Here is a 13774-nt window from a genome sequence, read left to right as displayed (position 1 = left end):
CAAGATGGACTTAATTGATATTTATAGGACATTCCATCCAAAAACAACAGAACACACTTTCTTCTCAAGTGCTCATAGAATATTCTCCAGGATAGACCATACCTTGGCTCACAAATCAAGCCTTGGTAAATTTAAGAAAATTGAAATCATATCAAGTATCTTTGCTGACCACAGTGCTATGAGACTAGATATCAGTTACAGGAAAAAAAACTGTAAAAAATACAAACACATGGAGGCTAAACAATATGCTACTAAATAACCAAAAGATCACTGAAGAAATCAAAGAGGAAATAAAAAAAATACCTAGAAACAAATGACAATGAAAACACGGCAACCCAAAACCTATGGGATGCAGCAAAAGCAGTTCTAAGGGGGAAGTTTATAGCAACACAATCCTACCTCAAGAAACAAGAAACATCTCAAATAAACAACCTAACCTTACACCTAAAGCAATTATAGAAAGAAGAACAAAAAACCCCCAGAGTTAGCAGAAGGAAAGAAATCACAAAGATCAGATCAGAAATAAAGGAAAAAGAAATGAAGGAAACAATAGCAAAGATGAATAAAACTAAAAGCTGGTTCTTTGAGAAGATAAACAAAATAGATAAACCACTAGCCAGACTCATCAAGAAAAAAAGGGAGAAGACTCAGATCAACAGAATTAGAAATGAAAAAGTAACAACTGACACTGCAGAAATACAAAAGATCATGAGAGATTACTACAAGCAACTCTGCCAATAAAATGGACAACCTGGAAGAAATGGACAAATTACCAGAAAAGCACAACCTTCCAAGACTGAATCAGGAAGAAATAGAAAATATAAACAGACAAATTACAAACACTGAAGTTGAAACTGTGATAAAAATCTTCCAACAAAGAAAAGCCCAGGAACAGACAGCTTCACAGGCAAATTCTATCAAACATTTAGAGAAGAGCTAACACTTATCCTTCTCAAACTCTTCCAAAATATAGCAGAGGGAAGAACACTCCCAAACTCATTCTACGAGTCCACCATCACCCTGATACCAAAACCGGACAAAGATGTCACAAAGAAAGAAAACTACAGGCCAATATCACTGATGAACATAGATGCAAAAACCCTCAAGAAAATAGTAGCAAACAGAATCCAACAGCACAATAAAGGATCATACACCATGATCAAGTGGGATTTATCCCAGGAATGCAAGGATTCTTCAATATACACAAGTCAATCAATGTGATACACCATATTAACAAATTGAAGGAGAAAAACCATATGATCATCTCAATAGGTGCAGAAAAAGCTTTCAACAAAATTCAACACCCATTTATGATAAAAACTCTCCAGAAAGTAGGCATAGAGAGAACCTACCTAAACATATGAAAGGCCATATATGACAAACCCACAGCAAACATCATTCTTAATGGTGAAAAACTGAAAGCATTTCCTCTAAGATCAGGAACAAGACAAGGATGTCCACTCTCACCACTGTTATTCAACATAGTTTTGGAAGTTTTAACCACAACAATTAGAGAAGAAAAAGAAATAAAAGGAATCCAAATTGGAAAAGAAGAAGTAAAACTGTCACTTTTTGCAGATGACATGATACTATACATAGAGAATCCTAAGATGCTACCAGAAAACTACGAGATCTAATCAATGAATTTGGTAGAGTAGCAGGTTACAAAATTAATGCACAGAAATCTCTTGCATTCCTATATACTAATGATGAAAAAATCTGAAAGAGAAATTAAGGAAACACTCCCATTTACCATTGCAACAAAAAGAATGAAATACCTAGGAATAAACCTACCTAAGGAGACAAAAGACCTGTATGAAGAAAATTATAAGACACTGATGAAAGAAATTAAAGATGATACAAACAGATGGAGAGATATACTATGTTCTTGGATTGGAAGAATCAACATTGTGAAAATGACTATACTACCCAAAGCACTCTACAGATTCAGTGCAATCCCTATCAAACTACCAATGGCATTTTTCACAGAACTAGAACAAAAAATTGCACAATTTTTATGGAAACACAAAAGACCCCAAATAGCCAAAACAATCTTGAGAAAGAAAAATGGACCTGGAGGAATCTGGCTCCCGGACTTCAGACTATACTAAAACTACAGTAATCAAGACAGTATGGTAGTAGCACAAAAACAGAAATATAGATCAATGGAACAGTATAGAAAGTCCAGAGATAAACCCATGCACATATGGTCACCTTATCTTTGATAAAGGAGGCAAGAGTATACAGTGAAGAAAAGACAGCCTCTTCAATAAGTGGTGCTGGGAAAACTGGACAGCTACATGTAAAAGAATGAAATTAGAACACTTCTGGGAATTCCCTGGTGGCACAGTGGTTAGGAATCCTCCTGCCAATGCAGGGGACACAGGTTTGAGCCCTGGTCAGGAAGATCCCACATGCCGCGGAGCAACTAAGCCCGTGCACTACAACTACTGAACCTGTGCTCTAGAGCTCGTGAGCCACAAGTACTGAACCTGCGTGCTGCAACTATTGAAGTCCATGCACCTACAGCCCATGCTCCACAACAAGAGAAGCCACTGCAATGAGTAGCCCGCGCACTGCAACGAAGAGTAGCCCCCGTTCTCCGCAACTAGAGAAAGCCTGCGCACAGAAACGAAGACCTAATGCACCCCAAAATAAATAAATAAGATTTAATAAATAAATAAATCCTGTTTTAAAAAAACAAAAACGAACACTTCCTAACACCATACACAAAAATAAACTCAAAATGGATTAAAGACCTAAATGTAAGGCCAGACCCTATAAAACTCTTAGAGGAAAACATAGGCAGAACACTCTATGACATAAATCACAGCAAGATCCTTTTTGACCCACCTCCTAGAGACATGGAAATAAAAACAAAAATAAACAAATGGGACCTAATGAAACTTTCCTTTGCACAGCAAAGGAAACTTTCCTTTGCACAGCAAAGGAAACCATAAACAAGATGAAAAGACAACCCTCAGAATGAGAGAACATATTTGCAAACGAAGCAACTGACAAAGGATTAATCTCCAAAATATACAAGCAGCTTATGCAGCTTAATATCAAAAAAACAAACAACCCAATCCAAAAATGGGCAGAAGACCTAAATAGACATTTCTCCAAAGAATATATACGGATTGCCAACAAACACATGAAAAGATGTTCAACATAACTAATTAGAGAAATGCAAATCAAAACTACAATGAGGTATCACCTCACACCGGTCAGAATGGCCATCATCAAAAAATCTACAAACAATAAATGCTGAAGAGGGTGTGGAGAAAAGGGAACCCTCTCATACTGTTGGTGGGAATGTAAATTGATACAGCCACTATGGAGAACAGTATGGAAGTTCCTTAAGAAACTGAAAATAGAACTACCATATGACCCAGCAATCCCACTACTGGGCATATACCCTGAGAAAACCATAATTCAAAAAGAGTCATGTACCACAATGTTCATTGCAGCACTATTTACAATAGCCAGGACATGGAAGCAATCTAAATGTCCATCAACAGACGAATGGTTAAAGAAGATGTGGCACATGTATACAATGGAATGTTACTCAGCCATAAAAGGAAATGAAATTGAGTTATTTGTAGTGAGGTGGATGGACCTAGAGTCTGTCATACAGAGTGAAGTAAGTCAGAAAGAGAAGAACAAATACCGTATGCTAACACATATATATGGAATCTAAAAAAAAAAAAAAGGTTCTTATGAACCTAGGGGCAGGACATGAATAAAGACACAGACGTAGAGAATGGACTTGAGGACAAGGGGAGGGAAAGGGTAAGCTGGGACGAAGTGAGAGAGTAGCATTGACATATATACACTACCAAATGTAAAATAGATAGCTAGTGGGCAGCAGCTGCATGGCACAGAGAGATCAGCTAGGTGTTTTGCGACCACCTAGTGGGGTGGGATAAGGAGGGTGGGAAGGAGATGCAAGAGCGAGGGTATATGGGGATAGACGTATGCATATAGGTGATTCACTTTGTTATACAGCAGAAACACAACACTGTAAAGCAGTTATACTCCAATAAAGATGTTAAAAAAAATGTGTAGAGGGAATTCCCTGACAATCCAGTGAATTCCAGTGAATCAGGACTCTGAGCTCTCACTGCTAAGGGCCTGGGTTCGATCCCTGGTAGGGGAACTAAGATTTTGCATGCTGCATGGTATGGCCAAAAAAAAAATTGTGTAGGTAGAAAATTCAAAATAATCTACACACAATTATTAGAGTTAATGAGAGAGTCAAGTGAGGTTGCCAGATATAAGATCCTATAGAAGAGTCAGTTGCATTTGTATAAAACGTGAATGCACAATTAGGACATGCAATTTTAAAAATTAACAAAAGATACATCTTTAATAGAAAAATGTAACACTTAATTGAAAAATAATAAAGAAGACCTAAACATAGACAAATCATGTCCATGAGTAAGATGAAACTTCAATTCTCCCTCAATAATTTATGTATTAAATTCAGATCCAATAGGGATTTTCATGAAAATCAACAAGGCAATTCTAAACATTTTTGGAAGGACAAAGGATAGCCAAGTTAGTTCTGGAAAGAAAACCAAAGAGGGGGATTATGCCTACCAGTTTCAAGTATTGTTATAAACCCACAGGAATTAGGATATGTGATGTTAGCTCAGGGATAGATAAATTAGACCCATGGAATAGAATAGAGAGCCCAGAATGTTTATGGCATTGATTGTGGTAACATTTTCATGGGTCTGTACTTAACTCCAAACTCAAGTTGCACACATTAAACATATGCAGCTCTTTGTATGTCAATCAGACCTCAATAGAGTGATGTGGAAAAAAAAATAGTGTAGAAACATTCCCATGCATGTAAGGAAAGCTGATGTATGTCAGAGCTGTCACTGCAGATCAGTGGGGAAAAAGACATCAATCAATAAAATAGTGCTGGTGGATGGTACTAGTGATTCATTCAATAAACATTCAGTGACAACACCAAAAAGAAAAAAAAAAAAGTGGTGCTGGTGCCGTGGGACAACTAAGCCCAGGCGCAACTACTCAGCCCATGTGCTCTGGAGCTCGTGCGCCACAACTAGAGAGCACGCACAACTAGAGAGCTCGCGTGCTGCAACTAAGACTTAAAGCAGCCAAATAAATAAATAAATATTTAAAAAAAATAAAAACCATTACTCTGATATGAAAATAACCTTAAAAAAAACAAATCAATAGTGCCGGGCAATTGCTATCATTTTGGGGGGGAGATAAAAATGATCCACACTTCACATTCTATACAAAAATTCAGTTCCTGGTGAATCAAGGACTTAAATATGAAAGACATAACTTTAAGAGATATAGAATTGCTTTAATAATTTGAGATAATTATTTATTAAATAAAACACACTGAAAAAGCACAAATCACAATAAAAATTTTTTAAAGAGATCAATCTGACATTAAAATTTAGACCAGCTCACCAGGAGACACTATAAGAAAAATGGACAGGAGGCTTCCTTGGTGGCATAGTGGTTAAGAATCCTCTTGCTACTGTAGGGGGCATGGGTTCCAGCCCTGGTCCGGGAAGATCCTACCTGCCAGGGAGCAATTAGACCCGTGCGCCACAACTACTGAGCCTGTGGTCTAGAGCCCGCAAGCTACAACTACTGAGCCCACGTGGCACAAACTACTAAAGCTCGCGCACCTGGAGCCCGTGGTCCGCCACAAGAGAAGCCACCGCAAGGACAAGGAAGCACACCGCAACGAAGAGTAGCCCTCACTCGCTGCAACTAGAGAAAGCCCGCGCGCAGCAACGCAGACCCAACGCAGCCAAAAATATATAAATTAATAAAAAAAAGAAGAACACTACTGTAAAACAATTTCATGATTACCAGATGAACAAAACTTAAAGTCTGAGCATACCAACGGCCAGTACGGCCGAGAGGCAATGAGAATATGCATAGACCATTGGAGGAAGTATAAACACTATGGGGAAAAATTATTACACCTGCCTGCCCTGAGAACGTGCAACTCCTTTCCACAGTCTAGGAACGCACCAGGAGTAACATTATTATTATTTTTAAAGCAGTCTTTATTCTTCTAAACATTCCCTTTTTAAAACTTCTTTTGACTGCGTCCGTGGAGTCTCCGTCGTGACAAGCAGAATCTTCGTTTAAGAGTGCGGGATCTTTCGTTGTTGCAGACGGCATATAGGATCTTACTTCCGTCTCCACCGATCAAACCTGTTTCCGTTGCATTGCAAGGCAGATTTCACTGGACCACCAGTTTAAGTCCCAGAGATAACATTCTTCTAATAACCAAAACTTGGAAGAAGTAAAACAAACTAAGCAATTCTAAATCCATGAAGGAAAAACAAGATCTACGGACTGTGTCTTGTAAATACACTATAATTCCACAGAGCTGAGCTGTCCCGTACTACCACCAGCCACAAATAACTCTTGCGCTCTTAAGAAGGTGACTAGTCGTAATTTAAGTGTACTGAGCATAACACACGCAACGCATTCCAGAGTCCTCGTAAAACAACCAAGAAACTGCTTCCCGGCAGATCAGCTCTGTGCTTTGTGACCGCCTGGAGGAGTGGGATAGGGAGAGTGAGAGGGAGGGAGACGCAAGAGAGGAGATATGGGGACATATGTATACGTATAACTGATCCACTTTGTTATAAAGCAGAAACTAGCACACCAATTATACGCCAATTAAAAAAAAAAACAGCTTCCCATTTTTTCTCGTTGATTATGTATGTCAACGGTAAATAGATTTATTGGATTAAACAAAACATGCTTTTCTCTCTTAAATCCACCTCTAAAGAAATGGAAAGTGTGTCTACGAACACCTGACACCACTTAACAACATCAACAGAAAGAAACCAGTAGGTGCCTCAGTGCTATAACCGCTTTCAACCCGTAAATATAAAAACCCGGAACTTCCGCATTTAAGTTCAAATTTTTTTCGGAACGACAGTTTCAGAAAACGTAAAACGCAGAAAAAAAGCATTCTAAATCTACAATGATCAGACTGCAATCGAAACTACACTGATCGTTTGATAACAATCTCTTATACGAAACATTACTGTCAGTGAAAACCTCTCACACAAAATAAGAAAACAAAAGACGGAAATACGGGTTAGTAGAGGTTCCACTTCCAGTGAGTCTATTTTTGTAACAGCTTAGAGTAGCCTTGCCGAAGCAAGGCCTCAAAAAATTAGTTTAAAACTCAGAGTTGTTCCTCTCCACGGAAATCTTTAGTAAAAGGCGAAAGATTTATACGATCTGAAGAGAAACCAGAGTATGACAAACGTTTTTGTTACTCACACCTGGGGTAAGAGAAACTCCTAGAACACTGATAGTGGCTAGTTAACACCAAGATCCAGTGCCTGAACAAAAATTTCTAGACTAGTCTGTAAATAAAGGGTCTAATTTTAGAAAATATAAGTAGACGATAATTTAAAATTTTGCTATTTTAAACTTGTACTACGTGCAGTGCACTGTGGGTATGCAAATAAGGCAAGCCTGCGTCCTTTCCGTTCGGGAAAGATATTAGTATTCACATAGTGCCCCTGCGTCACCACTAGGCGGCGAAGCGGAGGATTGGCAGGCTGGCATCCACACGCCGGACTGATCAGAGACCCAGGTTTTATGTTTTGTACATTTGTACGTCTGAGTTTGATTTCTGTTAAAGACTTTGCAGTTAAATTGGAAAAGAAAAAAATTGCAAGTAAGTAATCGGCACAAAATTCAGGACCGTGGTTTTCTCCCTTTGGTGGAGTGAGGGCGTTCGGGAGTTTTAAAATTTGACAATTTCCTTTTTCTTAAAGTGAGTGGTGGGCGCACAGGTGTTTTGTCTGTTTTGCACCGTGCACGTCTGGGATGTACACTCTAGAATATTATGCCGTTTGTGAAAAATTCGTAGCGGTGTCCTCTTTAAAATTGCAGCTTGCGGAATTCCCTGGCGGTCCAGTGGTTAGGACTCGGAGCTTTCACTTCCTGGGCGGGGTTCCATCCCTGGTGGGGGAGATAAGATCCCTTAAGCTAATGGGCAAAAAAAAAAAAAAAAATGGAGATTGCGCCCTCCGCTCGGTTTCAGGTTTCCTGCCTCCTCATCTGATGCTACTTATGGCGATGAAATCTTGTATTTCAGTTTCAGACCTCGAGTCTCACCCTGTGTTTTTAAAATGAGCTGTACTCTCCTCAGCGGTGCTCAGCTGCTCGGTCGCCCGGCCTACACAGACTCCTTCTTAACTATTGTAGTAACTGAACCATCTTGGGAAAGGAAACTGAAGCTCCTTTTGTTTTTTTCTGGCATCTTGTGTCAGTGTTCCACTTCCCAACTTTGACACCTTCTCTGAGCTGTCATGTTTGTTTGCATTTCTTTTTGATGGTTCTTTTGCTAACAAGTCGATCACATTTGACATATATTTGATTTAAATTTGTCTAATACATTTTAAAAACAGCTTTTGGGGGGGATATAATCCACTTACCATAAAGTTCACCAATTTAATGTGTACAATTCAATGGTTTTTAGCATATTCACAGAATTGTGTGATCATCACAGTCTAGTGGGGTTTTTATAGTTTTTTTTTTAGGTTTTTTTGGCCTTCCCCGCGGGGCATGTGGGATCTTAGTTTCCCCAACAGGGATGGAACCTGCCCCTCCTGCAGTGGAAGCTCAGAGTCTTAACCACTGGACCACCAGGGAAGTCCCCACAGTGTAGTTTTAGAACATCTTCATCAACCCAAAAAGAAACTGTACCCATTAGCAGTTATTCCCCATCTTCCCCATCCCCCAGCCTCTACCAAACACTAACCTACTTTCTGTCTGCACCTACTCTGGACATTTCATATAAATGGAAGCATAAAACCTGTGGCTTTTTGTGACTGGCTTCTTTCACTTAGCATAATGTTTGTGAGATTCATTCACGCCTACATGTGTTTTGATACTCTTTTGCATTCTTGCTGTATTTCACAGAGTAATGGGGAGTTAAAGACCCATGGAGATGCAGAGGTCCAGCACTACAATGATAGCTATTTACCTCACAGGGCTTGGCCTGGGGCTACGGCACTGAGGGGACAGGAAAGGAGCAACTCTCTGAAGAGTGTTTCCCTGCTCCTAGATTGTAGGGGACCTTTGGTCTCCTCCATTCTAGAAGGTCCTGGGCAGCTTTCACTGGTTAGAGGACCACAAGGAAGGTTAACTTTTTTCCTTTTTTAAGTAAAGGAAAGAGCTACTTTTCACAGTGGATATTCAATTAATAAGACTCCTTACTTTTATTTATTTATTAATTAAATTTTTATTTATTTTTGGCTGCGTTGGGTCTTTATTGCTGCACCCTGGCTTTCTCTAGTTGCGACGAGTTGGGGCTACTCTCTTGTGGTGCATGGGCTTCTCATTGCGGTGGCTTCTCTTGTTGCAGAGCACGGGCTCTAGGCACACGCGCTTCAGTAGTCGTGGCACGCGGGCACAGTAGTTGTGGCTTGCAGGCTCTAGAGAACAGGCTCAGCACTTGTGGTGCACGGGCTTAGTTGCTCTGCGGCATGTGGGATCTTCGCGGACCAGGGCTCAAACCTGTGTCCCCTGCATTGGCAGGCAGATTCTTAACCACTGTGCCGCCAGGGAAGTCCCTAGCCTTGCCTGTTCTTGTGGATTGTTCTCTGGTTCCTATTTGTTGTGGCTCGATTCCAGAGGCCACAGCTACAAGTGGCAGGTCTGAGAGTTGGAACGACACCTAACCCTTTCAGATTCTGCAGTGGAGAAGCACGCTTCTGTGGAAGGTGAACTGAGCCTCTAGGTCTCAGCTCTTGTCCCTTGCTCATTTCTGCTGCAACGTCTATTTGCCACAAGGAGGTGCTGCTTCCCTTTTAGTGTTCAATTCCTGCCACAAGGCCCACCTCTTAAGGAAAGGGATTCCAACGTTTTCTCTCAGGCCTCACTGAAAGAATTTTGAAACTATGTTTCTCTTGTACATTTTAAAGATCATATGTACAGTTTTCATAAGATAACTTACAACATGATATGTTTAAATAGATGCAAAAGATGAATATTGTACATTGTAAATATTGATACTCTAAATTGTTACATCACTTAATTTTTTTTTTACATCATTATTGGAACATAATTGCTTTACAATGTTGTATTAGTTTCTGCTGTATAACAAAGTGAATCAGCTATACATATACATATATCCCCATATCTCCTCCCTCTTGCGTCTCCCTCCCACCCACCCTATCCCACGCCTCTAGGTGGACACAGAGCACCGAGCTGATCTCCCTGTGCTATGCGGCTGCTTCCCACTAGCTATCTGTTTTACTTTTGGTAATGTATATATGTCAATGCTACTCTCTCACTTCGTCCCACCTTAACCTTCTCCCTCCCTGTGTCCTCAAGTCCATTCTCTACATCTGTGTCTTTATTCCTATTCTGCCCCTGTTACATCACTTTAAATTGTAACCAGTGGAAGATAAATACCCAAGAAATTTGATACCTACCGTTTGTAATTATTTTTTAATAAATAAATTAATTAATTTATTGGCTGCGTTGGGTCTTCGTTGCTGCACACGGGCTTTCTCTAGTTACAGTGAGCGGGGGCTACTCTTCGTTGTGGTGCGCGGGCTTCTCATTGCGGTGGCTTCTCTTGTTTCGGAGCACAGGTGCTAAGCACTCGGGCTTCAGTAATTGTGGCTCGTGGGCTCTAGAGCGCAAGCTCAGTAGTTGTGGCACACGGGCTTAGTTGCTCCGCCGCATGTGAGATCTTCCCAGACCAGGGCTTGAACCTATGTCCCCTGCATTGGCAGGCGGATTCTTAACCACTGCACCACCAGTGAAGTCCCTGTAATTTTTTTTTTTATTTAAGTTTTTGCATAATTCCTTTTGATTCTTGAACTTCTTTTTCCGGTTCCATTTCCCCAAGAATTTAATACAATTACATTTTTATACCTGAAAGTATTTTATTGATCACCCAATCATATTCTTCTATGACAAAATAAGTACATTAATTGAATTTTAAAACTTTTTTCACATCCTTTCAAATCCTTAAAAAATTTTAAAAATATTTATTATTTAGGCTGCTCTGGGTCTTAGTTGCAGCACGTGGGATCTTTGTTGTGGCATGTTTAGTTGCGGCATGTGGACTCTTAGTTGTGGCATGCAGACTCTTAATTGTGGCATGCATGCAGGATCCAGTTCCCCACCCAGTGATTGAACCCGGGCCCCCTGCTTCGGGAGTGTGGATTCTTACCCACTGTACCATCAGGGAAGTCCCTGAACTTAAAATTTTATGCACTAATGTTTTTCTTCTGGATTGACTTATTACAGTTATTAGTACATGCTTGATCAATACAACATAAATATATTACAACCTTTGATAATTATTAAACATAAAAGTGTCGGGACTTCCCTGGTGGTCCAGTGGGTAAGACTCTGCACTCCCAATGCAGGGGGCCCAGGTTCAATCCCTTGTCAGAGAACTAGATCCCGCATGTGTGCCACAACTAAAGATCCCGCACACTGCAACGAAGTTCCCACATGCTGCAACTAACACCCAGAGCAGCCAAAATGAATAAATATTTAAATAAATAAATAAAGTTTCCGAGAGATACTTTCCACCTCTTACATTGGCAGAGAACAAAAACAAAAAATTAAAAAAAAAAGTCATTGTGTTGGAACAGCATTTCTTAATTAGATGGATGCGTAGTCTTGGGTTGGTAAAAGAGTTAGTTCGGGGTTTTAACATCTTACGGAAAAAGCCGAATGAACTTTTTGGCCAACCCAATACTTATTGCTAGAGAAGACAGAGTTCAGTTTCAATGCTTCTTCCCCCCACCCCCGTTTTTATAGCTGTAACCTGAGAAAGCTTTTCTCCATGAATCAGTAGATGGAAGGGGTTTCAACAGTGTCACTCACTACTGTGACCAAATAGAACTTGGGTCTGCTCGCCCACGCCCCCAGTAATTCCCCTGACACTCGGTTCTGGTGAAGGAAAGTGCAGCATTCATTGCAGGGCGCCAAGCAAGGAATCCAGGTAGTTAAGGCCTGATGGTTTTCAGGAAAATGTTTCTAAAGACAGGGTGCAGGAGAGGGTTGTGATGTGAGTAATCAGCTGTGGACATTCTTCTGATTGGTTGGTGGTGAATTAATAGGGAATCAACATCATCAATCTTCAGGCAGTTCCAACACAGCTGGGGTCTATGTACTTGTGGTCAGCATACAGTTAACTTCTTTTTTCTGATGGGGATTTCAGCCTCTGCAAAACAGCTCAAAGAATATAGCTCAGAATATTATCTGTAGACCTTGACGGGGAACTAAAAGTCCTTGACTTTGTTTAATAGCTGAACATTTTGTTTTGCTTGACTGTTTTCCCTTGTTTCTGCATTTTCTCACTTCTCTGCTTAAGTTTATTATTTGGAACTTCCGGAAGGCCTAGGAGGCTAAAGTTTTTTTTACAAACAGGAAGCAGGCAGAGGACACTGTGTGTGTGTGTGGGGGGGTTCTGACTTGGGAAGACCCCATAGTGTCCTGCTTGGTTATACTACCATATAATGAATTTTCACGGGACAACTGAAGTAAGTCTTCCCTACACTCTGTTGAAGGAAAAGATTTGGAATTCTTTTATTTTTGTTTTATTTGTTTATTTTGGTTGCATGGGGTCGAAGTGGCAGCCTGCAGGCTCCTACACTGGAAAATGGATTTTTTACCACTAGACCACCAGAGAAGTCCCACTCAATGATTACTTATATTATCCAGACACAGAACATACAACGTTTTAGAAAAACCTATTTGATTAAGTAAACTGTGTTATTAATATCAATTTCACCTGTTTCTCTTTTATCAAGCTTCTTTTTTTAAAAATGATAATTTTCCCTTTTACTTTAGTATTTATTTAGGCTGTATTGGGTTTTAGTTGCAGAATGTGGGCTTTTTAGGGAATCTTAATTGTGGCATGTATGCATACAGGATCCAGTTGGATTGAAACTCGGTATTTTGTACGGGGACCAGGAAGTCTTACCACTGGAACACCAGGAAAGCCCCAATCTAGCTTTTATTTGCATATTCACCGGCAAAATACGTAACTCTGTAACCACCCCCCAACCCCCAGAAATTAAAAAACAGAAAAAAACTAGTAACTCTGTAACCACCCCCCCACCCCCCAAAATTAAAGAACAGAAAAAAACTACAAACACCTAAAATCTACAAACACCTAAAACTACACTTCGTGGAACACAAGTACCTAGAAAATTAATTTCATTTTAACACACCCACACATATAGCCACACAAAAACTTGCAAATAACTTTGCTTTTAAAAGCAAAAAAGTATTAATTTTTCTGTTTTTACCAGTTAGGCAGCCTTACCAAAGCAAGGCCTCAAAAAATTATTGTTAAGACTCAGTTGTTTCTCTCCACGGAAATCTTTAGTAAAAGGCGAAAGATTTATTCGATATGAAGAAAAACCAGAGTATACCAAACAGCTTCTGTAACTCATTTTTCTAGTAACTACAACTCCTAGTTCACTGATGGTGGCTATTTATCCCCAGAGTTACTGCCGGAATAAATTTATTCAAGGAATTCTGAAAATATTTTCATACTTAGAAAAGTTGAGTAAGAAAGAAATTTTTATTAACTTGAAAACAATTAAACTATTTGCAGTGTATTATGGGTATGCAAATGAACCTGAATAATCTCCCTTTACACTCCGGAAATATCTTAGTACTGTATTCAACCATTGCTCTGGGGCCACCTTTAAGGGGCAAAGCGGTGGCTTGGCTGCCTGGGATCTTAACTCCATCC

General features: G+C 39.9%; 2 non-coding genes across 2 annotated transcripts; both read right to left on the bottom strand.

Moving 5' to 3' along the window:
- Positions 1–7170: 7170 nt before the first annotated feature.
- LOC136119632 (U5 spliceosomal RNA) lies at positions 7171–7286 on the bottom strand. Its single transcript, XR_010655605.1, has one exon. It is a non-coding gene; the product is annotated as a U5 spliceosomal RNA (small nuclear RNA).
- A 6045-nt stretch (positions 7287–13331) lies between these two features.
- LOC136119643 (U5 spliceosomal RNA) lies at positions 13332–13446 on the bottom strand. The gene has a single exon (XR_010655616.1). It is a non-coding gene; the product is annotated as a U5 spliceosomal RNA (small nuclear RNA).
- Between the last annotated feature and the right edge of the window lie 328 nt (positions 13447–13774).

This window comes from Phocoena phocoena, chromosome 2, assembly GCF_963924675.1.
Source record: "Phocoena phocoena chromosome 2, mPhoPho1.1, whole genome shotgun sequence".
Classification (NCBI taxonomy): Eukaryota; Metazoa; Chordata; class Mammalia; order Artiodactyla; family Phocoenidae; genus Phocoena; species Phocoena phocoena.
The sequence above is the reverse complement of the archived record's forward strand: the minus strand, read 5'-3'. Positions and strand labels throughout refer to the sequence as shown.